This window comes from Musca autumnalis, unplaced genomic scaffold, assembly GCF_047663935.1.
Source record: "Musca autumnalis isolate F117 unplaced genomic scaffold, ASM4766393v1 scaffold_5, whole genome shotgun sequence".
Taxonomy (NCBI): Eukaryota; Metazoa; Arthropoda; class Insecta; order Diptera; family Muscidae; genus Musca; species Musca autumnalis.
Window position 1 is genome coordinate 76,907,334 of NW_027412088.1, and position 27,487 is coordinate 76,934,820.

General features: G+C 38.2%; 1 protein-coding gene across 3 annotated transcripts in view; it reads right to left on the reverse strand.

Moving 5' to 3' along the window:
- tou (bromodomain adjacent to zinc finger domain 2B toutatis) overlaps positions 1-27,487 on the reverse strand; it is a 402,453-nt gene that overhangs the window by 305,015 nt on the left and 69,951 nt on the right. The window contains exon 1 of one of the 3 annotated variants that reach the window (XM_073956131.1): positions 12,354-12,948. The exons of the other annotated variants lie outside the window; for them this stretch is intronic. The gene's annotated coding sequence lies outside the window, so the exon portion shown is untranslated. Of the gene's footprint in view, positions 1-12,353; positions 12,949-27,487 lie in introns of those variants that run through there. 3 annotated transcript variants of the gene reach the window in all.

The following is a 27,487-nucleotide window of genomic DNA, read 5'->3' on the forward strand; positions in this document are numbered from 1 at the left end:
ACCATACTTTACACATCCTAATATATCTACCAGATATAGATCAGGTTCAAATATGGACTATATTTGTCCACTCCATCCGGTACCTCCCACACAAAATTTCGGATACATGTTCACTATAAGACCTGCTTTCGAATCACTTTGATTTTTGTTGAAGCAACTTGCATTCGCTGCCTCAATTGCGATGGTAAAAGTTGTTTCAGGGGCAAGTCCATACTTCTTGAGCAAACAGCCCGAAGGGTGTAAAAAACCCCTATGGCACCATATGTAGTGGCTGGAGATCCACTTCCATAATGGTCAATGTCGATCCAACATTTTTGTCGGTTCAAACGCCCAAAATTTTTAAAACCCCCTAAATACATACGTTTTTTGGGAAAAAAAGTTTCAATATATTGAGGCTGAGGGTATATCTCTGTCGGCAAAGCCGACTGATACTTTTTTACTTGTTAAGTATGGGGTTGTGGAGGAGAATAAGTATTTGTTTTTTTCTTTTTTTAAGCATCTTCATGAATTTATGAACCCCAGCAGCAATATCATCAGTAGCGCCACCATCATCACCACCAACGGTGTCACTCACCAGCCCCCCCTCATTATCGTCACCATATCTCAGGCGATTATTGATTGGAATGAATTTTTGTTTTTGTAATGATACTTTTTGTTTTACTTGTTTTCTTTTGCAATTTCCTTTGCTGGTTCGTTCATTCTTTTCAGTTTTTTTTTTCGTGTTTTTTTCTTTTGTATTGTAAAAGCCATTGATTCACATACACACCTACATTTTGAGCAAATTCCATATAATGGTAGTTGCGAATGTATTGCCTTAAAGGTGGTAAAAGGGAATGTTCAAGGAACGAAGAGCCATGTCCTTTGTTTTTTTATTTTTTGTGGTGAAATATAGAATAAACTTTTGGATACATAAATAAAGTAATCCCGACCTTCTTCTTTGTTAAATTTTTTTATAATTTCTTTATATTGAATGCTTGCCTAGGAGGAGGAATATCTTTTAGGACTTTGTATTCATGTTTCCCCAAACAATTTCTCATATCACAGAGGACTATTTTAAGCCCAATGATTTTGAATCTGCTTTAGCACTTGTACAGAAGACTAAGAAAAAAACCAGTAAGGAAAGGATCAAAGTCGGGTGGGGCCGACTATATGATACCCTACACCACTGTGAATATGTAAAATATAAATCGGAGCTATATTCAGATCTTAACCGATTTTGATATAATTTGGCACATTTATTTCCAGACTGAATTCAGTCACACATTCCAAATATCATTGAAATCGGACTTATATATCGTGTTTGGAGCAGAAAATACACGCAATCGGCCGAAAATATATATGGGTGCTATATCCAAATCTGAACCGATTTAGATATAATTTGGCACATTTATTTCTAGACTGAATTCAGTCACTCATTCCAAATTTCATCGAAATCGGAAATATATAGCGTGTTTGGTACAGAAAATACGTGAAATCGGCCGAAAATATATATGGGAGCTATATCCAAATCGGAACAGATTTCGATATAATTTGGCACACTTATTTCTATACCGAATTCAGTCAAACATACCAAATTTCATCAAAATCGGACGTATATAGCGTGTTTGGTGCAGCAAATACGTGAAATCGGGCGAACATATATATGGGAGCTATATCCAAATCTGAACCGATTTCGATATAATTTGGCTCTTTTATTTCTAGACTGAATTCAGTCACACATTCCAAATTTCATCGAAATCGGACATATATAGCGTGTGTGGTACAGGAAATATATGAAATCGGCCGAAAATATATATGGGAGCTATATCCAAATCGGAACAGATTTCGATATAATTTGGCACACTTATTTCTATACCGAATTCAGTCAAACATACCAAATTTCATCAAAATCGGACGTATATAGCGTGTTTGGTGCAGCAAATACGTGAAATCGGGCGAACATATATATGGGAGCTATATCCAAATCTGAACCGATTTCTATATAATTTGGCACTTTTATTTTTAGACTGAATTCGGTCACACATTCCAAATTTCATCGAAATCGGAAATATATAGCGTGTTTGGTACAGAAAATATGTGAAATCGGCCGAAAATATATATGGGAGCTATATCCAAATCGGAACAGATTTCGATATAATTTGGCACACTTATTTCTATACCGAAATCAGTCAAACATACCTAATTTCATGAAAATCGGACGTATATAGCGTGTTTGGTGCAGCAAATACGTGAAATCGGGCGAACATATATATGGGAGCTATATCCAAATCTGAACCGATTTCGATATAATTTGGCTCTTTTATTTCTAGACTGAATTCAGTCACACATTCCAAATTTCATCGAAATCGGACATATATAGCGTGTGTGGTACAGGAAATATATGAAATCGGCCGAAAATATATATGGGAGCTATATCCAAATCGGAACAGATTTCGATATAATTTGGCACACTTATTTCTATACCGAATTCAGTCAAACATACCAAATTTCATCAAAATCGGACGTATATAGCGTGTTTGGTGCAGCAAATACGTGAAATCGGGCGAACATATATATGGGAGCTATATCCAAATCTGAACCGATTTCGATATAATTTGGCTCTTTTATTTCTAGACTGAATTCAGTCACACATTCCAAATTTCATCGAAATCGGACATATATAGCGTGTGTGGTACAGGAAATATATGAAATCGGCCGAAAATATATATGGGAGCTATATCCAAATCGGAACAGATTTCGATATAATTTGGCACACTTATTTCTATACCGAATTCAGTCAAACATACCAAATTTCATCAAAATCGGACGTATATAGCGTGTTTGGTGCAGCAAATACGTGAAATCGGGCGAACATATATATGGGAGCTATATCCAAATCTGAACCGATTTCTATATAATTTGGCACTTTTATTTTTAGACTGAATTCGTTCACACATTCCAAATTTCATCGAAATCGGAAATATATAGCGTGTTTGGTACAGAAAATATGTGAAATCGGCCGAAAATATATATGGGAGCTATATCCAAATCGGAACAGATTTCGATATAATTTGGCACACTTATTTCTATACCGAATTCAGTCAAACATACCAAATTTCATCAAAATCGGACGTATATAGCGTGTTTGGTGCAGCAAATACGTGAAATCGGGCGAACATATATATGGGAGCTATATCCAAATCTGAACCGATTTCGATATAATTTGGCTCTTTTATTTCTAGACTGAATTCAGTCACACATTCCAAATTTCATCGAAATCGGACATATATAGCGTGTGTGGTACAGGAAATACGTGAAATCGGCCGTAAATATATATGGGAGCTATATCCAAATCCGGACCGATTTCAATATAATTTTGCACACTTATTTGTAGACAAAATTCAGTCACACATTCAAAATTAAATTAATTTTCAGCTGAATCGGACAAAAACGTCACCTGTATGTTGCGAACAAAAATACATGGACAGACGGACAGACGGACGGACATGCAGAAATCGACTCAGAAAGTGATTATATGTATATCCCCAAAAGGAACTGTGGGTCTATTTCGTTTCCTTTTGTATGTTACATACAAATGCACAAAGACATAATACCCCTTACCACTGTGTGGTGTAGGGTATAACAAGTAAGAAAAGCGTTAAGTTCGGCCGGGCCGAACTTTGTATACAATCCACCACGAATAGGAATAATTAGTTTTATTTCATTTATGAAAGTACTAAACTTTTCCATTTATTGCAGGAGTAGTACATATATCTCAACTGATAATACTCCCTTCAAAACAGTTAATATGGGGCGACATTCTTGTTCTTTCCAAAACATGGACCAATATTTACAATTTTCCGAATTGAGCGAAATACATAAAATTGTACAAAATTGACTAGACCTAAACCTGGATATTCTGGATTTGGATAGCTAACAACATTGGCAGCGCCGTTCTATGGAGGCTGTATAAAACGTTAACCTGTACCGATAAATTTCTGGAGGAAAGTTTCGTAACTCCAGCGAAGACCAAATTTCAGTTATTCCCATTGAATATTGTGACTAAAACTTTTAAAATACCGAAAATTGGGAGGGATCTTTCTATGGGGGTATATAAAGACATGGAACAATACTGGAAATTTTCAGGTAGGAAGTTTTATACACCCATGGCAATTTAAAATTTCAGTCATATCGGTGGTATATCGAGGTCACAACTTTCAAAATACCGTAAATCGGAAGGTACGGTCCTATGGGGGTATTTGAGGACGTCGACCTATACCGGCACATTTCGGCTGGAATGTTTCATACCTCTATCAAAAACTTAATACCAAATATCAGCTATTTTGGTGGAGAACGAGCTATATGTAGAAAATCGGGGGGTTCCGTTCTATGGGGGCTATATGAAGACATGGGCCTATACCGACAAACTTCAGGTGGAAAGTTTTATAGCCACAACGAAGACTAAGTACCATCTTGCAGCCATTTCCGTGTTATAATGAGGCTAAAACCTTCAATATACCGAAAACTGGGATATACCGTTCTATGGGGGTAGCCCCCAAACCATGCACGTATACCGACAAATTTCTGAGGTAAATTTTTGTAGCCCGGAAAAAGACTAAATACCATATTTCCGCCACTTCGGTGGAATAATGAGGCTAAAACCTTCAAAATACCGAAAATCGGGCTGTGCCGTTATATGGGAGCTATATGAAGACGTTGACCTATACCGACTAATTTCAGGTGGAAAGTTTTATAGCCACAACGAAGACTATGTCCAAATTTTAGCCATTTCGGTGTTATAATCAGGCTAAACCCTTCAAAACTGGTAGTATTGTATAGCTAAAACCTTCAAAAATACCGAAAATTGAAGATATCGTCCTATGGGGACTATATGAGGGCGTGTGACCTATACCGACAAATTTCATATGGAATGTTTTATAACCCAAGTGAAGACTAACCACCAAATTTCAGCCATTTCGGTGGAATATTAAAGCCACAACCTTCAAAATATCGAAAATCGGGAGGTACCGTTCTATGGGGGTTATATGAAGGCGTAAACCTTCATATGGAATGTTTTGTATCCCAAATGAAGACGAACCACCAAATTTCGGGGGAATATTGAGGCCACAACCTTTAAAATACCGAAAATCGGGAGGTACCGTCCTATGGGGGCTATATGAAGGCGTGGGCTTATACCAACAAATTTCCGGGGAAAGTTTTATACACCCAACGAAGACTAAATACCAAATTTCAGCCATTTCGCTGCGATAATGAGGCTAAAACCTTCAAAATACCGAAAATCGGGAAATATCGTCCTATGGGGTCTATATCAAAACCTTGACCTATAGAAACATTTTATGGTAGAAATATTTCTTAGCCAGTGGAAACACAATATAGAAACTTACAACAGATTCTGTGGTCAAATGGGACTAATACATTCAATATATCTTAAAGTGACGCGTACTACATATTGGGGGCTATATCAAAACGTGGACCAATGTAAACAAACTTTAGTAGAAATGTTTTTAGCCTCTGGAGACACAAAATACTAAATTACCACCAATTCGGTGCTCAAACGGGACTAATACATTCAAAATATCTTAAAATGACGCGTACTATATAAGGGGCCTTATATGGGGGCTGTACCAAAACGTGGACCTATGTACACGTTTTATGGTAGCTACTTTTCTTAGCCTCTTGAAATGCAAAATGAAAAGTTACAACCGACTCTGTGGTCAAATGGGACTAATACATTCAAAATATCTTAAAACGACGCGTACTATATATGGGGGCTATACCAAAACGTGGACCTATATAAACAAAATTTAGTAGAAATATTTTTTAGCCTCTGGAGACACAAAATACAAAATTACAACCAATTCGGTGGTCAAATGGGACAAACATCCTAAAATTTCCTTAAAACGACGACGCGTCACGCGTTACTTTGCATGGGGGCTATACGAAAACGTGGACCTACATAGCCCGCTTTCAATACCAAAAGTCCTACATACATATAATAGATTTTACCAAAATTTCATCCACATACTTTAATCCGTTCGGAAGCTAGAGTGATTTCCACAGACGGACGGACGTGGCCATATCGATGTAGAATTACACGCTGAACAAGAATATAAATAGTTTGTGGGGTCTGCAATGATTATTTCGAGTACACGCAGAGAAAAAATATTGTTGGAACAATCATATTCTAAGAACAAAATAGTGTATTTTAAAATTCTTAAAATATGTATTGTTGGCGCAACAATATATTTTGTGGCATCATGTTTCCTAATAAAAAATATATGGTTGAAACAACAATATATATTTTCAGATTTTTAAAATACACTATTTTGTTCTTAGAATATGATTGTTCCAACAATATCTCTTCTCTGTGTGTAGTTACAAACGTAATGACAAACTTAATATACCCCCCATCCTATGGTGGAGGGTATAACAATTGGCACGCAATTCCAAACATCACAAACAGAACCACTTTAGTTCATTTATTTAGGTATCATAGATTATTTTTATGCCCTCCACCATAGTATGGAGGGTATATTAAGTCTGTTTTTCCGTTTGTAAAGCATTGAAATTATTATTTGCAATAAAGTATATGGGATTTCTGAGTGAAATCGGACGACACACTTTTTCAAAATGAGGTTTTTGATTTCCTTTATTTTTGCTGTGGTGATGCTGTTCATCAGCAAAACATTTCAGTATATTTTCAGATTTTTTTTACCAGCTGCTCCAGAGATATCGCCCCTTGAAAAAGTCGAATTCTCTAAAAACTATATGCAAAGAAATACTCATAACTTCTTTAATATTGGTCCAATTTAATAAAAAAATAGAAAAAAAACTGCACAGTGCGTTTCGATGCCCTTCGATTTTGCTTGAATTTTATTTATTTATTTTTTTTTTTTTTTGTATAAAACTACGACCAATTACAAAAATTGTAAGTCCTATTTGGTAGTGGGACTCGAATTATAACAATTTTTTCTTAATTTTTAAATTTGTCAATAAAATTTTTCCTTCATACCACGTGTGAAAAGTTTGTTACTTTACCAAAACAAAAAAAAAAACAATACAAAATTAAATTTTTTTAACATTTGTTTCGTTGTTTTATTTAGGAATTTACCTGAAACATCTTTAAAACTGAGTAATTTTTCGATTTTGAAAATAGAAATTGGACCAATATTAAAGAAGTTATAAGTATTTCTTTGCATATAGTTTTTACAGAATTCGACTTTTTCAAGACGCGATATCTCTGAAAGTCTTAGTCAAAAAAAAAAATCTGAAAATATACTGAAATGTGTTGCTAATGAACAGCATAACCACAGCAAAAAAATAAAGGAAATTAAAAACCTCATTTTGAAAAAGTGTCCGATTTCACTCAGAAATCCCCATATATATTCTTGATCAGGGTAAAGTTCTGCGTCGATCTATTCATATCCGTCCGTCCGTCTGTTGTAATCACTCCAACATCCACAAAAATCGAGATAGGACCTGAAAAAATTCGTCTTTTGTTTGCAGGCAAGTGAAGCCTGGTATAGCGCCCATATAACGGTACCGCACGATTTCAGGTATGTTGACGTTTTTAGTCACATTTTCAGACCGAATTAGCTAAAATTTGACACATAGCGTTCCTGGATAACCAAAAAACTTGGATTCCAAAATTTATGGACATAGGTCCATGTTTTGGTATAGTCGCCATATAACGAACGGTACCTCCCAATTTTCGATATTTTGCGAATTTTATCATTTGTTACCGAAGTATCTGTAATTTGACATTTGAGATTATCAGTGGTCACAAAACGTTTAGCTTCGCTCCAGAACTAGAAAGTTTTTACACATTTAACACTTTTGGCACATTTTTCCCCGAAATGCGTTCCCGTACACTAAAAAAGTTGCAAAATGTTCACTTCCCTTTGAACAAATATGGCGCTGAATAGCTTTCTCTTTAGAAACTTTTTACACGACAAATTTAAGCGAGCAAAAATGTGCAACATGTTTGCCTGCTTCTGATTCGCTGACACACCGACTTTGATATTTGTTCCAGATTTTTTAACGTTACTGCCATTTTTCCGTTCCCGTATATTTTGGAAATATGTGTGTGTTGGACTCATTTTCGACAGTTTGCTCTTTTGACACTTTTATCATTAAAAAGGTACTGGAACGAAGCATTTTTGATATAAACTGCATTGAAGCGTACTTCCCGATTTTCGGTATTTTGAGAATTTTTCGCTGAATTTCTTTGACCAAACTTGCTGTAATTTGACATTTGAAGCTCCTATTGGCCACAACACTTACCAACCAAAAATTTTAAACACAGATCCATATTTTGGTATAGCTGCCATATAACGGTACCACCTGATTGAACACATTTTTTTTTTAGATTAGATTAGATTAGATTAGATTAGATAATTTAGGCATTTGGGGTAACCGTGGTAAAAGCACTAACAACAAGTAAAAAGTTATCAGTCGACTTTGCCAACAGAGATATACCCTCAGCCTATTTCACCTCAGACAGATCAAATATATTTAGGGTCTTTCCAGAATTTTTTGGTTCAAAAGTGTTGCGAAGGAGGTACTTAAAGGAATGGAAATATGACCAAGGCAAATTTTGCTCCAAATCGGTTGATCAGTTCGAGAGTTATGGTGCTCTCCAGCCACTACATAGGGGTTTTTTACACCTTTCGGGCTGTTTTGTTTTGAAGTATGGATTTGCCCCCGTAAAAACTTTTACCGTCGTAATTGAGGTAGCGAATGCAAGTTGCTTCAATAAAAATCAAAGAGATTCGAGAGCAGGTCTTAAAGTAAACTTATCCGAAATTTTGTGTGGGAGGTACATGAAGAAGTGGACAAATATAGAGCATATTTGAACCTGACCTATACCTGGTATATATGTATATATAGATATCTAGAATAAGTAAAGTATGGACCAAATCGGTCACTACCTTCAAGAGTTATCGTGCGCACAATTTTTCCAAACATTTTTGAACTTGCATGGGGGAGGTACCTGAAGGAGTAGGCTGATGGAGCTATCTTCGAACTGAAACTAAGTTTGAACAAAATATTACGAAGGCAAAATTTTGGACCGAATCGGCAGATCCGTTCGAGAGTTTTCTTGCGCTCCAACCACTACACACGGTGTCAATGGGGTTTTTTTGCAACTTTCAGGCTATTTTCTCAGGAGGTGTGGACTTGCCCCTGACGAAATTTGTACTGTCGTATGGGGGGCAGTGAATACAAGTTGCTAAAACAAAAATCAAAGCGATTCGAGAGATGAAATTTTGTGTGGGAGGTACCCGAAGGAGTGGGCCGATTGAGTCCATATTGAAACCTTATCTAAGTCTGGTACATATTTCACGATGGGCAAAGTATGGACCAAATCGGTTACTCCCTGCAAGAGTTATCGTGCGCGCAAATTTTCCGAACATTTTCGAACTTTTGTGGGGGAGGTACCGGAAGGAGTGGACCGATATAGCCCATCTTCGAACTTAAACTAAGTTTGGACAAAATATTACGAAAACCAAATTTTGGACCGAATCGGTTAATCCGTTCGAGAGTTATCGTGCGCTCCAGCCAGCAAGACAGACAGACGGACGGACATGGCTAAATCGACTACAAATTGTCTGAAACGGATTTCGTCCAAACGTACTTGGAGTCTAAAACCATTATTTCGATGAGGTACATTTTGCCCGTATGAAAGTGTATATACCCTCGTTAGGAAATATAGTTCAGTGCTACTGGAAGAGTCAATAAGCACGGTCTTATGGAAGACCATCTTCTTACAGAAGACCTCATTGTCGCCTAAAAGAAGACATCAGGTTGGTCTCCTGTAAGAAGACCTTAGGGTAGTTTTCAACAAAATGATCATATGGGGGGTTATCATGAACGGCAATTCCCCGGGAATTTTTTCACTTTCTCCCTTAAGTTGCAACGGCGGAAAGACGAAACTCACGGGGAAATTTCATTCATGATAACCCCCATGGTCTTCAATAGGAAGCCCTCAGGGTATTCTCTAAGAAGACTTGAAGTTGGTCCTTTCTAAGAAGACCTCTTGTTGTGTGGAAACCTCATGGTCTTTTATAAAAATATAATATATATAAAATGACCTCTTAGTCTTCTAGGCGAAGATCTGATTGCCTTCTCTAAGAAGACCTCACGGTCGTCTATAAAAAGATCTCATTCCTGTTTTCTCTAAGAAGACCTCAAGGTCTTCTACTAGAAGAGCTCATGGTCTTCTGTAAGATCACCTCATGGTCTTCTATAAGAAGACTTCATAGTCATTTATAAGAAGACCTCATTGTTTCTTCTAAGAAGCCCTCAAGGTGGTCTTCTATAAGGAGACCTCATGGTCGTCTATAAGAAGACCTACTGGTAATCTAGAGAAAGGACTCATGGTCTTCTGTAAGACCTCACGGTCAACTAACTATAAGGAGACCTCATAATCTTCTATAAGAGGACATCGAGGTGGCCTTATATAAGAAGACCTCACGGTGGCCTTAAATAAGAAGACCTTACGGTGGTCTTCTATAAGAAGACCTGAAGGTGGTCTTCTATAAGAAGACCTCATAGTGGTCTTCTATACGAATGCCTCATGGAGGTCTTCTACAAGAAGACCTCATGGGCTTCTATCATAAGACCTCATGTTGGTTTTATATAAAAAGACCTAATGGTCATCTATAAGTTGACCTCATGGTCTTCAATGGGGTGGCCTCATGGCCTTCAAGAGGCGGACCCTATGGTCCTAAGAAGACCTCATGGTCTTCTCTAAGAAGGCATAAAGGTTGTCTTCTATAAGAAGACATTATGGTCATCTACAAGAAGAACACATGGTCTTCAATAGGAAGGCCTCAAGGAATCCAACAGAAAGCCCTCATGGTCATCCCTAAGAAGACTTGAAGGTGGTCTTTTGTAAGAAATTTGGTCTTCTATCAGAAGAGCTCATAAGACCTCATGATGGTCTTCTATACGAATACCTCATGGTCTTCCATCATAAGACCTTATATTGGTATTCTATGAGAACGCCTTTTGATGGTCTCATGTTGGTCCTCTATCAGAAGAGCTCATGGTGGTTCTTTATATGAACACCTAATGGTCTCCTATGAGAAAACTTCATGATGTTCTATAAGAAAACCTTAAGGTGCTCAAGGTGAAATTCTATAAGAAAGCCTAACGGTCATATATGTATAAGTAGACCTCATGGTCTTCAATTGGAAAGCCCCATGGTTTTCAAAAGGAAGACCTCATGGCCTTCAATAGGAAGATCTCATGGTCTTCTCTAAGAACAACTCAAGGTGGTCTTCTTATCTATAAGAAGTCCACATGATCTTCAATAGGAAGACCTCAGGGTCTTCTCTAAGAAGTCTTGAAGTTGGTCCTCTGTAAGAAGACCTCTAGGTGGTCTTCTACAAGTAGACCTCATGATCTTCTATAAAAAGTCCTCATAGTCTTCTATAAAAAAAAACTCATAGCATTCTATAAGAAGACCTCATAGTCGTCTATAAGAAAACCTCATGGCCTTCTATAAGAAGAACTCATGGTCTCATTATGGTCTCCACATAATTTTCTAAAAGAAGACCTCCAGGTCATCTATAAAAATACCTCATGGTAAGATATGACTTCTTATAAAAAAATTTCCGATCTATGCTATTTCATACCTGCGTAGGCGGTACGAGAAAACCTAATGGTCTTCTTATAAAAAATTATGAGGTCTTCTACAACAAGAGCATGAAATCTTTTCTTATAGGAGACCATGCAGAAGATCATGTTGTCTTCTTCTAGAAAAGGACTTCTTGGACTCCCCCATGTAAATATGAAATATCTTAACCCGATAATTTTCGGTTGACAGTAGGATTTAAAAATTTGGTTTTCCACATCTTGCGGGATCGCATAATCTCGATGCTTTAATAATTCGCGACAGATAACTCAAATAACTTGTTGTGTGACCGAAGTAACCATTGTTTTACTGCAGCAATCAAAACGATAGTCAGACTATCGATAGGTTGCCAGCTGTATTTACAATGGTTATTCAAATACATAGCACCGGTAATTAACATGTGGTTTACAGAGACAGTTCAAGGAATTTCTTAAAAGCCGTTTACATTAGAGTTTTTTTCCGGTTTAACCTGCTTTATGAGGATTTATTTTGACATATACGCAAAGGAATTGACATTTGAAACCCAGTCTGTTTATTAAATCCGGTTATATGCAAACGGGGTATTAAGTAGCAAAAAAAAACGTCGACAACAACAACAAATGGTAGACATAAGAACGAATTAAAAACATTCATTAACGAAATTACCAAAAATCCACTTGTAATAAATATTTCCTTTGAGAACACATAAAACACTCTCATATCAATTTTAACTCACTCTTCGTAATGACACTTTCGTAGACAATCAAACACAGTGAGAGAGAATTTTTACAATATTTTGGCAAAGTTATTACAAATCCCACTTTTGCTTTTCAAAATAAATTCTCTAAATTACAATTGATTAAACTTTCGCTCTCTCCCTCTTTTTTTCTTTTTTTGACAATACTCTTTATATCACTGGACGTTTTTCTTATATCTCAGCAGAATCACACATATCCATTATATAGCTCACACACTCTCCAAAAATGCACCGCACCACACAAATGTCACATTGTGAGAAGTGTTTCGGTATTTTCTAAAACTCGCATAAGACAAAGACTTGCGGCAGCCGAGAATGAAGGGCGCGGGACGCATACGAGAATCCAGTCACAATATCACATCGTTCGTTACCCGGACAAGAAACACCGCTGCCGTCTGTCTGTCGCCCCGGACACCATCGTCGTGTCAAGCGTTTTAAATTGAATGCTGAATTATATATGTTTGCGTTTGCATTCGCATTTGTTGTTGCAACCAACAGCCACCAATAACTACAATAACAATAATAAATACGAAATATTTTTCCTGCTTAACGCCACGAATTACCGAACCAAACTAAATTCACAAAACCCGACATGGAGCAGCTCAAGTCAAAGGCCCACAATACAACGCTGCCATGTGCGCTGTTTGCCGCATCACATTTGCCAATTTCAATTTTGTACAGAAGAGTCAGAGGAGACAACAATGTTGCCACACCGTCAATGTTGACTGGGTGGCTGGATGGATGGCAGCCTGCCTGGTGGCTGGCTGACTGACTGACTGTGGCCAACACACCAGGGCAAAGCAAAGCATTGTCCTCAGTCAACGTTTTGTATGGTGGCAAAGATGATTACCGAGAAGAAGAAAAGGAAATAAGCAGCAACAGCAAGCAATTGAAGCACAAAAACTACAAAAAAATAATAATAATAAAACAAGGAGAGGAAACAAAACCCAAAATACGAAGAAAGAAAAATTGAAAACAAAAGCACATAAAAATCACAAAACATTTACAAAAACTCATGTTTTTGTCGCTGTTGTTGTCGTTGTGTTGAATGTGCGATTCGTTGTTGTGGGGCTGAGCTTGGGCACCCAGAGTCATCTTGTCGCAGCAAACTGATGGGGTTCAACAATTGTAGACAGACTGATTCTTAAGGTATTGGGCGAAGATATGTTGGTCCTTGTGCTACCTTTATTTAAGGAATGGGAGTAAGGAATGTAAGCGAGCAAACACACACTAACACAGACAGAATCGTTATAGAATACTCAAGCACACAAGCAATCACAAATGGCATACAATTCCGAACATAGGAGGCAATATCTTGGTGTGCTTATTGTGTATTAGGATGTAATGTATTTCCTTCTGCGATAATTATTGAATTTTAATGTGTGATGCATACTTTTAGGCGTTTAATACAAATAAAACGTGACCGGTGGAATATTTAAGCCGACAAAATTTGAAAGCTTCCCGTTTTGGACATAATTGAAGAAGCCCTCAATTAGCACTGCAATCCTCATGATGATTATCAAATGGTACCAAATTTAGTATCATTTACTACGAATTTCAGGAAACCCATCCGTCAGTAGGGGACCCTAATACCATATTTTTAAAAATGTAAGTTCCCAGCAAACCAATCTTAGCGACATCGTAACGAAATCTGAACAAAATTCGGACGTTACGTCAGATATCGTATCCGAAATCGTAACGACATCTTAACGAAAGTTGTATGGAGTGGTTGACATAATTTCGGAACGAAATTTCGGAGCGAAATCGAATCGATTTTGGCCAGAATTCGAAACGAAGAAAATCCTTGGAAAATTCGGAATGCGATTACAGATTTCTGAACGATTTCGAAATAATGTCGTATGAAAACCTGAAGTATCTTCCTAATCTTCGTAAAGATTTCTGAATGATTTTGGAATAATGTCGTACGAATATCGAAGGAAAATTTTTTTCTCTGACCTAATCCAGCTCTGGCTCTGTCCACAGGTCTAGAAATGTGACTGTTTCCATAGGTTGTACCCACAAAGCTACTGGACTTTGGTTTAATAGGTTTGGCAGGGAAGTTGAAAAGGTGCGGAGAGTGGAGCGGTCCTGCACCGGATGCTGGGTAGATGTTTTACATGGTGTCATCAATCTTTGCCCTATAGTCATGAACATAGTTGAATTGATTTTTGGTCTGTGCCGGGACGGAGGAAATCCCAGCACCAATCTATGTGTGATCGGTTTGTCAAGTCCAAGAGTGTCTTAACCGTTGCCCACAATTTACTTATACCGGCTCCAATGTTGCAACTCTTCATATGATTTAACCACTTGTTCCGGTTATGTTCGCCGACCAGCCTGTTAACTTCCAGTGTCAGTTCCCTGGCTCTGTGATGAAATCGGGTGGTCTGCTGATGGAGACAATTATGGGCAGATGGTCTGATCCAAGGGAAATGACGGGTTGCCAGGTGACGTCATTTGTCAGACCAGGTGACACGATGGTTATGTCTGGCGAATTGTGACACGCTAATCTGTTGACTTTTGATGTGTCGGAAAGCTGAATGTCTTGTCTGTCGAACAAAAATTATGAAAATATCTCTATCCGTTCAAAAGTTACAGAGTTTTGACCAGGAAAAAACTATTCTGGTGAGATACAAAAGATGTCGGGAGTGGGTGCATCTAAGGGTTTGTTCTGGACTAGTGCATGTGAGGGACTACTTTTTACAAGGATTATGTTGCTGCATGCTGCGTGAACACAACCCCCAGTGAGTCGTCATCAAAATACGTGACTCCCCCGCAGTCGCCCACAACAGCAGACACACACGCAGCAATTAACACCAGCCGTTGTTATTCCAATCCCTGAAAATGCGCAAAAAGGGTGCAATGGACTCCGCGGTAAGATCGAGGAAATAATGCATTTCATGAGTCGGAAGAATATCATGTTCGCGACGGTGCAGGCAACCGAGCTTAACAACAACTACAGCTTACAGAGTTGTGATGGTGACAACGTATTGAGGAAGGATCGCACCAGAATTGGAGTTGGGAAATTAGCTTTCCTATTGGACCAGTCTGTTCTATACAGACCTATCTCGCTTGAGTCGGGCTCCAATGACCATGGAATGTATAGGGGAAGAAATCAGATGTGGAACTGAAAAGGTAGAGTTGCTGAGCGTATGCATTCCGCTGATAAATATCTGTACTTCAGATTATAGGCCCAACATTAGCCCGCTTGGGGGACTTTAATGTACAAAATGAGTTGTGGGGCTCGGCCCTCGGAAACGACCAGAGCGTTCGCCAGACATAACCATCGTGTTACCTGGTCTGACAAATGACGTCACTTGGCAACCCGATGGGACATACCATCTCTCCGTATTTGTCTCCATCAGGAGACCGCCTAATTTTATCACCTCTGAACGTCGCACTTGCATCAATCATGGGAAAGCTAATTGGCCGAGTTTCAAAGAGTTCACTAATCACCGCTTAAGAGATCTGCCAAACCCTTCTGATGTTCGGGTAGCAGAAAGGACGTTCCGAGACATTATCACTGCTGCAGTCGCTCGTTATATACCATCTGAGGCGACGGGACAAGCCAATAAGCGTGATGAGCTTCATCGTTCCAAACCCAGTGTCCCCAAAGTTAAGGAGCTGACACAACAAGTTAACAGGTTGGTCGGTGAGCATAAGCAGAACAAGTGGTTAAGTCATCTGAGAAGTTGCAATATAAGAGCCAGAATAAGTAATTTGTGGGCAACGGTTAAGTCACTCTCGAATCCTGACTGACAGTTTGTTGAGCACCTCTATAGTGACAAGGGGAGAAGAAGAGTACTATGTCCTGCCGAGAAGCTACCACCACAATTTGCAACTTATGATGTTTGCGAATGTTATCAAGAACGCTAAATCATCCAAAACGTTGGGTACTGCTAGAATCTCCATGGTAATGCTGAAACAGCGGCTCGAGCCGGGAGTCGTGTATCTCACCAATGTTCTCAACCTGTCTTAGCTGCCCACATCGTTTATGTAGTCTGAAAAATGGACATGGTGGTCTCGCTACTGGAGGCAGGCAAGGATGCCAGCACAGACACGTAAATCGTACAGACCGATTTGGCTATTGTCGCCCGTATCTAAGACTCCTGAGACTATACTCCTCCCCAGTGTCAGAAATAGCAATCCAGTGACCGATCATCAGCATGGGTTCCGTAAGCAGCACAGCACGACAACAGTGCTGCACACCATCTCCATTCAGCCAGAGCAAGCCGTTCGATAGAACAGTAATGGTAAAGCAATCCACTCTATTTTAAGAGATTGTCCAGACTACCCTACGGCCAAGTTTGAAGCGTTGCATAATCAATTACATGTGTGGATGCCAGTCGTACTTGGAATTCAGGAACACGAAGTTCAAGACCCGTAGAGTGAAACAGGGAGTTACTCTGGTGGAGTGATATCACCGGAACTGTTTAACCTCTACCTCTCCAGTCAGCATTAAGATCGTAACGTATGCAGATGATAGTACGATCTCGGCGTCATGTAGCATGCCTCATGTCATTTGTGAAAGGCTGAACTCCTATTTCACTGATTTTACCATGTTTTTCCGCTAGAGGAATATGCAAATATCCGTCAAAAAAATTTCCGGCCCCTCTGTTCACCACATGGACTGCCGAGGTGAGCACTGAGTTGAAATGGTCATGGTCGATGGTAGAAGAATTCCGACCACCAACTACCCCAAGATACTAGGTGTCACATTCGAGAACATGTTGATGTCGTCTGCACAAGCCACAGCTAACTGCGACAACCTGAGATGTAGGAACAAGGTCCTCAAGTTCCAAGCCGACCACATATAACGCAATAGGTCCGTCTATGGTAAGTTATGCGGCAGCAGTGTGGTCTTCGAATATAAGAGCAACGCGATGGAAAAATATTCAAACATGTCAGAATGCCAACCTGAGAACTGCAACAGGGTGCCTCCTTATGTCTTCAGTGGACCATCTACATGATGAGACAATGATTCTTCCAATGAAGAAACACGATGGCATGCTTTAGTACTTGCTCGGATGTTAGCGCGAGTGTCACCCTAATCACCATATTGTGGATAGGACCACCCCCACCTAGGCATATCAGGAGGATCTTCATGATCTAGAGAGAGATAGGTCCAAAGTATAAAAGATAACCTATAGACTACTGATACACACGCCTTTAATATAAATTAAGTCTCACCATACACGAACATGTGGGGGATGTACCCTAAGGAGGCAACCTATATGGACCATTTTCGAAGTTAAACTACATTTGGACAAAATATTATGAAGGCTGATCCGTGGGAGTGTGTTATCGTGATCACCAGCCAAAACACATTGCACCATAGCGGTTCGGACCATTTTCTCAGGAAGTATGGACTTGGCCGTGAAAACTTGTACCGTCGCAATGGAGACAGCGAATACAAGTTGTTGCAAAGCGATTCGAGAACAGGCTTTAAACTGCACTTTTCCTAAATTTTGGTGGGAGATAACCGAAGGAGTGGACCGACAGTGACAATATTCGAACCTCATCTTGATCTGGTAGAAGTTTCGAACTTTTATGGGGGAGGTACCCGAGAGTGGACCGATATGAGCCATCTTCGAACTTTAACTAAGTTTGGTCAAAATATTACAAAGGCCAAATTTTGGACCTAATCGGTTGATCAGTTCGAGAGTTATCGTGCGCGCCAGCCAGCCAGACAAACATAAGGACGGACATTGCTAATTCATCTCCAAATAGTATGAAACGGATTTCGTCCAAACATACTTGGGGTATAAAACCACATTTTGCCCATATGAAAGTGAATATACCCTCGTTAGCATAACTGCTGAGGGTGTAAAAATGAACTTACAAATATATCATATACTGTTACAACAACAACAACAATAAAATACCTACTGGTTCTCCAAACGAAGTTTAAACATGTAGGCTATTATGATATTCTGAGTTCAATCTTAAGCTTAAGTACCAATCCGTAAGAAATTTCAGCTGCATTCACAAACGATTGAGATCCGTTAAGGTGGTATTGAGGGTTTCACTTATCCTGAATATCCTAGAGAGACATCATTCAGACACATTCATACAGGTTTAAAAGAGCTGTCGAAGAGTTATCCACACCATAAATTTCACGTGGTTTTGAACTAGTTAAAATACGCTTAGAGGCCATAATTTGTTTTATGGCCAATCCCAGCTTACCTAAAAGAAGAAAAAAATAAAAAAATATTGTGAAGCCAAGAAGATCTAAAACACTCAAATTATATTTCTACAGTTCTTTTCATTTTTAAATTTTCACACAAAAGTCATCCTCAAGTTCGTATCCTCCCTAATATCGGACACTCGAAATAATAAAGAAACATAACATATCACCCTCCAATGACTATGACACGATAGTCGTAGTTCCTCTTCTTGTTGTTGTTCTCATTCATGATGGCATCTCTTTTCTTTCATTCCATGCTGTTGTTGCTACTGCTCGCCCTTGTCTCCAAGGTGTATAGTTGGAAAAAAAGACATTAAGAAGAGCTGAGGTTGGGAGTACACAACAAATAAGTTTGATACCCTCTCTTGCAACTCTAGCTGCTGCTAACCGATGGCAATATTGCTGCAGTACCATTGCAATAAAACAAATGCGAACAGCAACAACACCAACAATTTGGTGTGAACTTTAAACAATACCCAAAGAACAAAACTAAATAACAAAAAGAAGAATAAAGTGTGTGGTCATAACTCATGCTGATGGTCAGATCGGATCTAGTGAAGCAGGAGGCTTACAGCGTAACAGCGACAGTGTGACTGACCATCATCAACCGGCCAGCCAGCCAAGCAACTATGGAAAATTAAGAAAAATATGCACAAAACAAACTGTGGTAAACAAGCTCGGGCAATTAAGAAGGGAGTGCAAGAAGTTTACAGAGATCGACCTAATGTCATTAATCTGCTACTTATCGAATTCAACTAGGCTTTTGGGGGCAGATTAGAACATTTAAAACAGATTTTATAAAAATAATGCATGGTCGTGATTAGTTACAGGACGAACCGCTTGATCTGTAATATTTTAATTGTATTGTCACCATTTGTGTAATAAAATCAATTGCTCTCTATTTACGCAAGGGCCCACGACCCTTACAAACATTGACGCAGATAGAAGAATTGCCATTAGTAGCTATGGACTCAATAAATGACTTTAATCCGCGGATGTAACCATGAACTTAATTTACCTTTGTGCTAGTGATTGCATTTTATTTCTGAAGATAAGTAAACATAGGTCAATGGCCTTTAACTGATATTGAAGGGCTTTTATCTGGTACATTTGACTTTCATTACAGGTCAATGCTATTATTCTGCCATCAATGAGAAAACCAGAGGTCAATTGCCTTCATTCAGGCAGTGTATGACTTTAAATAAGAACCCCTCTAGACCACAGGTCGAGGGTACGTAATTATTACGCACACTCGTGGGAACTGCTTATAGAGAAAATTACAATACAACAAGCACGGTGCTCTTGAATCAAATTTAAATGGAAGGTGCTTACACCTGGGAAATTTTTGCGGATTCTGAAACTACAATGTTCATAGATGAAAAAAATCAAAAAACAAAAAATCGCCGGAGCGCTTTTGAAATAAATTGCGATTCAAGTTGACATTTTTATGAGTTGTTTAGGGTTTCACGATTTTGCTTAGAAACCGCAAGTGCTATCAAAATAAGACCGAAGAAAATTTTATAGCTATGAAAATTCTCTATAAGATTGACCTTTACGGTATTTTCGTAGGTTTTACCATTTTTGAGATATTGAAGTTCAAATTGGGACAATGCACTGACTGTAGCGCCCCCTTATAAAACAATGTCATAAAGGGTGCGCCTTAACTAAGTTTTAATGAAAACCGCTTACACAGGGGAAGTTTTTGTGAATTCTGAAACAGCAATGTTCATAGATGAGAAAAATCCAAAAACAAGAAAAAATCGCTGAAGGGATTTTTAAATAAATCGCGGTCAAAATTCACATTTTTAGGTGTCTTTTACGTTTTTACGATTTTGCTTGGAAACCGCAAGTTCAATCGTAATGGAGCTAAAGAAAATGTTGTAGCTCTGAAAATTCTCTACAGGATTGACGTTTATGATTTGTTCTCAGGCTGTACCATTTTCGAGATAAAGAAGCTCAGTTTACATTTTTAGGTTTTTTTGTTAGGGTTTCGCGATTTTGCTTGAATACGGCAAGTCTTATCGGCATGGGACCTGAGTAAATCTTATAGCTGTGAAAATTCTCTACAAGACTGGCTTATGTGTTTCTTAGGTTGTACCTTTTTTTAGATATATAAGTATAAGTTGGGAAATTGCAGTTATAACATTGTTTTATAAGGAGACGATACAGAATTGAATTGAATTTGAATTGTCCCAATTTCAACTTCTATATCTCAAAAGTTGTAAAACCTACAAAAATATCATTAAGGTCAATCTTGTAGAGAATTTTGATAGCTACAGCATTTTCTTTATTCCCACTTTGATAGGACTTGCGGTTTCCAAGCAAAATGGCAAAAACCTAAACAACCCCTAAAAATGTCAACTTGAATCGCGATTTATTTAAAAAGCGCTCCGGCGATTTTTTTTTTTTTGTTTTTTGATTTTTCTCATCTATGAACATTGTAGTTTCAGAATCCGCAAAAACTTCCCAGGTGTAAGCACCTTCCATTTAAATTTGATTCAAGAGCACCGTGCAAGGTTTCTATGAGGTCAACAAGGTTTCCTTGTCAGTACCCCAAGTGTTTCCGGCCAACAGATGACAGTGAGCTTTGTTTCCTGGATCGCATCGACCTGACGTTTCTTCGACTCATAGAATCTACGATTTCGCTGACTTTGTACCGGAGACCGTTGCAATTGAATTGTAAGAATGATGCATTTTCGGGGCGATGAACAACGACTTGGGGTGTTAGATACTGAGTTTGTTGTTGTTGTTAGGGATTACCGATTTCATGGTGAAAAATATACGAACACAAACACATAAGGGGTTATCATGAAAGAAATTTCCCCGTGATTTTTGCTTTTCCGCCTTTGCAACTTAAGGGAGAAAGTGAAAAAATTCACGGGGAATTGTCGTTCATGATAACCCCCATAATTGTTGAGGTAACGGGCCTGGTCGAAGATTCCTCCGAGTCAATCCGGCGCATAGAACCGGGTGTGCTCAACAGTTGCTATTGTTTTAAGAATATTCGATGCAACTATAAATCTACTGGAGTTAAACTGCACTTTTCCTAAATTTTGGTGGGAGATAACCGAAGGAGTGGACCGACAGTGACAATATTCGAACCTCATCTTGATCTGGTAGAAGTTTCGAACTTTTATGGGGGAGGTACCCGAGAGTGGACCGATATGAGCCATCTTCGAACTTTAACTAAGTTTGGTCAAAATATTACAAAGGCCAAATTTTGGACCTAATCGGTTGATCAGTTCGAGAGTTATCGTGCGCGCCAGCCAGCCAGACAAACATAAGGACGGACATTGCTAATTCATCTCCAAATAGTATGAAACGGATTTCGTCCAAACATACTTGGGGTATAAAACCACATTTTGCCCATATGAAAGTGAATATACCCTCGTTAGCATAACTGCTGAGGGTGTAAAAATGAACTTACAAATATATCATATACTGTTACAACAACAACAACAATAAAATACCTACTGGTTCTCCAAACGAAGTTTAAACATGTAGGCTATTATGATATTCTGAGTTCAATCTTAAGCTTAAGTACCAATCCGTAAGAAATTTCAGCTGCATTCACAAACGATTGAGATCCGTTAAGGTGGTATTGAGGGTTTCACTTATCCTGAATATCCTAGAGAGACATCATTCAGACACATTCATACAGGTTTAAAAGAGCTGTCGAAGAGTTATCCACACCATAAATTTCACGTGGTTTTGAACTAGTTAAAATACGCTTAGAGGCCATAATTTGTTTTATGGCCAATCCCAGCTTACCTAAAAGAAGAAAAAAATAAAAAAATATTGTGAAGCCAAGAAGATCTAAAACACTCAAATTATATTTCTACAGTTCTTTTCATTTTTAAATTTTCACACAAAAGTCATCCTCAAGTTCGTATCCTCCCTAATATCGGACACTCGAAATAATAAAGAAACATAACATATCACCCTCCAATGACTATGACACGATAGTCGTAGTTCCTCTTCTTGTTGTTGTTCTCATTCATGATGGCATCTCTTTTCTTTCATTCCATGCTGTTGTTGCTACTGCTCGCCCTTGTCTCCAAGGTGTATAGTTGGAAAAAAAGACATTAAGAAGAGCTGAGGTTGGGAGTACACAACAAATAAGTTTGATACCCTCTCTTGCAACTCTAGCTGCTGCTAACCGATGGCAATATTGCTGCAGTACCATTGCAATAAAACAAATGCGAACAGCAACAACACCAACAATTTGGTGTGAACTTTAAACAATACCCAAAGAACAAAACTAAATAACAAAAAGAAGAATAAAGTGTGTGGTCATAACTCATGCTGATGGTCAGATCGGATCTAGTGAAGCAGGAGGCTTACAGCGTAACAGCGACAGTGTGACTGACCATCATCAACCGGCCAGCCAGCCAAGCAACTATGGAAAATTAAGAAAAATATGCACAAAACAAACTGTGGTAAACAAGCTCGGGCAATTAAGAAGGGAGTGCAAGAAGTTTACAGAGATCGACCTAATGTCATTAATCTGCTACTTATCGAATTCAACTAGGCTTTTGGGGGCAGATTAGAACATTTAAAACAGATTTTATAAAAATAATGCATGGTCGTGATTAGTTACAGGACGAACCGCTTGATCTGTAATATTTTAATTGTATTGTCACCATTTGTGTAATAAAATCAATTGCTCTCTATTTACGCAAGGGCCCACGACCCTTACAAACATTGACGCAGATAGAAGAATTGCCATTAGTAGCTATGGACTCAATAAATGACTTTAATCCGCGGATGTAACCATGAACTTAATTTACCTTTGTGCTAGTGATTGCATTTTATTTCTGAAGATAAGTAAACATAGGTCAATGGCCTTTAACTGATATTGAAGGGCTTTTATCTGGTACATTTGACTTTCATTACAGGTCAATGCTATTATTCTGCCATCAATGAGAAAACCAGAGGTCAATTGCCTTCATTCAGGCAGTGTATGACTTTAAATAAGAACCCCTCTAGACCACAGGTCGAGGGTACGTAATTATTACGCACACTCGTGGGAACTGCTTATAGAGAAAATTACAATACAACAAGCACGGTGCTCTTGAATCAAATTTAAATGGAAGGTGCTTACACCTGGGAAATTTTTGCGGATTCTGAAACTACAATGTTCATAGATGAAAAAAATCAAAAAACAAAAAATCGCCGGAGCGCTTTTGAAATAAATTGCGATTCAAGTTGACATTTTTATGAGTTGTTTAGGGTTTCACGATTTTGCTTAGAAACCGCAAGTGCTATCAAAATAAGACCGAAGAAAATTTTATAGCTATGAAAATTCTCTATAAGATTGACCTTTACGGTATTTTCGTAGGTTTTACCATTTTTGAGATATTGAAGTTCAAATTGGGACAATGCACTGACTGTAGCGCCCCCTTATAAAACAATGTCATAAAGGGTGCGCCTTAACTAAGTTTTAATGAAAACCGCTTACACAGGGGAAGTTTTTGTGAATTCTGAAACAGCAATGTTCATAGATGAGAAAAATCCAAAAACAAGAAAAAATCGCTGAAGGGATTTTTAAATAAATCGCGGTCAAAATTCACATTTTTAGGTGTCTTTTACGTTTTTACGATTTTGCTTGGAAACCGCAAGTTCAATCGTAATGGAGCTAAAGAAAATGTTGTAGCTCTGAAAATTCTCTACAGGATTGACGTTTATGATTTGTTCTCAGGCTGTACCATTTTCGAGATAAAGAAGCTCAGTTTACATTTTTAGGTTTTTTTGTTAGGGTTTCGCGATTTTGCTTGAATACGGCAAGTCTTATCGGCATGGGACCTGAGTAAATCTTATAGCTGTGAAAATTCTCTACAAGACTGGCTTATGTGTTTCTTAGGTTGTACCTTTTTTTAGATATATAAGTATAAGTTGGGAAATTGCAGTTATAACATTGTTTTATAAGGAGACGATACAGAATTGAATTGAATTTGAATTGTCCCAATTTCAACTTCTATATCTCAAAAGTTGTAAAACCTACAAAAATATCATTAAGGTCAATCTTGTAGAGAATTTTGATAGCTACAGCATTTTCTTTATTCCCACTTTGATAGGACTTGCGGTTTCCAAGCAAAATGGCAAAAACCTAAACAACCCCTAAAAATGTCAACTTGAATCGCGATTTATTTAAAAAGCGCTCCGGCGATTTTTTTTTTTTTGTTTTTTGATTTTTCTCATCTATGAACATTGTAGTTTCAGAATCCGCAAAAACTTCCCAGGTGTAAGCACCTTCCATTTAAATTTGATTCAAGAGCACCGTGCAAGGTTTCTATGAGGTCAACAAGGTTTCCTTGTCAGTACCCCAAGTGTTTCCGGCCAACAGATGACAGTGAGCTTTGTTTCCTGGATCGCATCGACCTGACGTTTCTTCGACTCATAGAATCTACGATTTCGCTGACTTTGTACCGGAGACCGTTGCAATTGAATTGTAAGAATGATGCATTTTCGGGGCGATGAACAACGACTTGGGGTGTTAGATACTGAGTTTGTTGTTGTTGTTAGGGATTACCGATTTCATGGTGAAAAATATACGAACACAAACACATAAGGGGTTATCATGAAAGAAATTTCCCCGTGATTTTTGCTTTTCCGCCTTTGCAACTTAAGGGAGAAAGTGAAAAAATTCACGGGGAATTGTCGTTCATGATAACCCCCATAATTGTTGAGGTAACGGGCCTGGTCGAAGATTCCTCCGAGTCAATCCGGCGCATAGAACCGGGTGTGCTCAACAGTTGCTATTGTTTTAAGAATATTCGATGCAACTATAAATCTACTGGAGTTAGTTGAGAACGTTTGGCAAGACAGTTGAAGCGGTGGAGTGTATCGTGCTGGCCTGTTCGGCATGCTGGGCAGATGTTTTGCACGGTGTCAGCGATCCTTGTCCTATAAGAATTTAGACTGCACCATCCCAAGTAGTTGAGACAAGAGTACTCTGATTTGTCGTAGCAGCTGACGCTCCTCAGCTGTCCAACACCGGCTACGCGATCCAAAGTTTTTCTAAATTCGACACTTTTTCTAAGTAGCCGGCCTTCGGCCGGGGCTTGAGATTTTCTCCTCTGGGGTATGTCCAACACCAGCTACGCGATCCAAAGTTTTTCTAAATTCGACACTTTTTATACCCTCAGCATTTATGCTAACGAGGGTATACACTCCACGTCAGCAGAATAGAACACCTAAATTTTTGTTAATGTTAGCTTATTTATGCCAAAACGAATGAATCTGCGTTTTTAATATTGCCGTGATTTAAAGTCTATAATGTACCATATCAAACACAGGAAAAATTAAGTTTCTAGCTCATCGCGAAATGATTTTCTGATCATTTTTCCGATAGTACTATGAAAAATAGGCATTTATTTTTGGCCATCAGGATAGAACATTCATTTTATTTTCGCGAATTTTTGAGATATTAACGCCGAATTTTCTTTCAGTCGATAAAACAGGGCTTTCTAATAATTTTTCACCAAAGAAAACCTGTAAATAATTCCGCGGACACCAAAAAACAGCGTAAAATGGTTTAAATTGAGAAATAATTGAAACATCTCGTAATATCAATAGGAGTCGCGCAGTTATGTTATATTTCTTCACCATAAGATAGAATATGACACAGACAACCTCGACGGATGTAATCGAGTGCTTCGGATGCTGATAAGATAGAACATTTTTAAAATAATTATGAAAAACGTCAAAATTTCTTATGAGAACTTTGATGTTTTGTTCAATAAAATGATTTTTCCGCGGACAAATCTGCCGCTTAAAGGTGTGGAAATGTGCTCCACATTCAAAGGAAGATAATCTGATATGAAAACATCCGCTATTTCAATACACTGAGGGAAATTTTAGTACATTTTCCAACATGAACACAGCCTTTGGACTTTGAATTTTATATGTGTTTTTATTTCGGTGTCCGCGACTGTCCCAACAGTGTAATGCTCCAATATAAATGGACCAGGTTATGCTCTCCATACCGGATTTTACGAATTAGTAGTTTTTTTAACTGAACTCGCAAATGTAAAAGCCCTGTTTTCGCGGGAAAACACAGTCATAGAAATTGAGGTTTTAGGTTTCATATGTTGTTTTAAGAAGTACTAAAATTTCCGTCAGTGTTTAAAATAACGGTTGTTTTCGTATCAGATTATCTTCCTCCAAATCTGGAGCATATTTCCAAACCTTTGAACGGCAGACTTGTTCGCGGAAAAAAACATTTTATTGAACAAAACATCAAGGTTTTTGTAAGCAATTTTGACGTTTTTCACAATTATTTTGAACATGTTCCATCTTGTCAGCATCCGAAGAACTCGATTGCATCCGTCGAGGTTGTCTGTGTCATATTCTATCTTATTGTGAAGAAATATGATGTTACTGCTCGACTCCTATTGATATTCCGAGATGTTTCAAATATCTGTCAAATTACACCCTTTAACGCTGTTATTACGGTGTTCGTGGAATTATTTATAGTCTTTCTTTGATGAAAAATGATTAGAAAGCCTTGCTTTATCGACTGAAAGAAAATTCGGCGATAATATCACAAAAATTCGGGAAAATAAAATGACTGTTCTATCCTGATGACCAAAAATAATTGCCTATTTTTCATAGTACTATCGTAAAAATGATCAGAAAATCATTTCGCGATGAGCTAGAAACTTAATTTTTTCTGTGTTTGATATGGTACATTATAGACTTTAAATCACGGCAATATTAAAAACGCAGATTCATTCGTTTTGGCATAAATAAGCTAACATTAACAAAAATATAGGTGTTCTATTCTACTGACGTGGAGTGTATACACTTTCATACGGGCAAAATGTGTCTTATCGAAATAATGGTTTTAGACCCCAAGTATGTTTGGACGAAATGTGTTTTAGACAATTTGGAGTCGATTGAGCAATGTCCGTCCGTCTGTCTGTCT